This window comes from Anopheles darlingi, chromosome 2 (assembly GCF_943734745.1).
Source record: "Anopheles darlingi chromosome 2, idAnoDarlMG_H_01, whole genome shotgun sequence".
Taxonomy (NCBI): Eukaryota; Metazoa; Arthropoda; class Insecta; order Diptera; family Culicidae; genus Anopheles; species Anopheles darlingi.
In genome coordinates this window covers 7,631,744-7,632,500 of record NC_064874.1, presented here as the reverse complement: position 1 = coordinate 7,632,500, position 757 = coordinate 7,631,744, and positions in this window count along the sequence as shown.

Genomic DNA, 757 nt, shown 5'->3' with positions numbered 1-757 from the left:
TTTTCCGGTCCACCGGTGCACGTTTGCACGTTCTTGTTGTTTGGGCGAAGGGGGTTCGCTTCCATTTCCATGGATCGCGCACGGTCAACTCCCGAGTAACTGCAGCAACTGCGTCCATTTTGTCCACTGTCCAACTGTCCGTGGAAGATTGGACGGAACGGGACGGTCAATTCTCTATTAAATTCACAGCCGGTGGAGACCGCTCCGAGTTTGTATATACCTGTACTGCCCCCGGGTTGTCCGGGTGTAGTGGGAAGTGCGTCCAGAACTCATCTTTTTGAAAAACCCCCCGGAAGGAGTGCCCGGAATACTAATGTGAACCCTTCGACCTCTCGACCGGCGGTGGCCGGTATTTCACTATTTCCAAAAGAGGGGATTTGGAGAAACAATATAACCTCATGCGAGGGGAGTTGTCCGCAGTATTCCGCCCTGACTCCCGAGAAGTCCTCAGTTCCTACCTCCTCTATAGCGCTCTTTATCTGGTTAGAGACTGCACGGTCGGGACTAGGTACGTGGAGATCCAGATGATGTTGACTTGTTTTGAGACTTTTGCGGGACTTTCGTCGTCCGTCATTTCCGAGACCCGAAATTCGATCCCCGTTCGTAACGTAACGCCACATGAACCTGTTGATGATGATGACGATGATGATAATGGTGAAATGGCCGAAAAGCGCAATCCGTGTGGCTCGGAAGTCTGCGTCCAATTCGATTAGCTTACTGCTGGTGCTACTGATGCTGCTACTGCTACGAGTGCTGC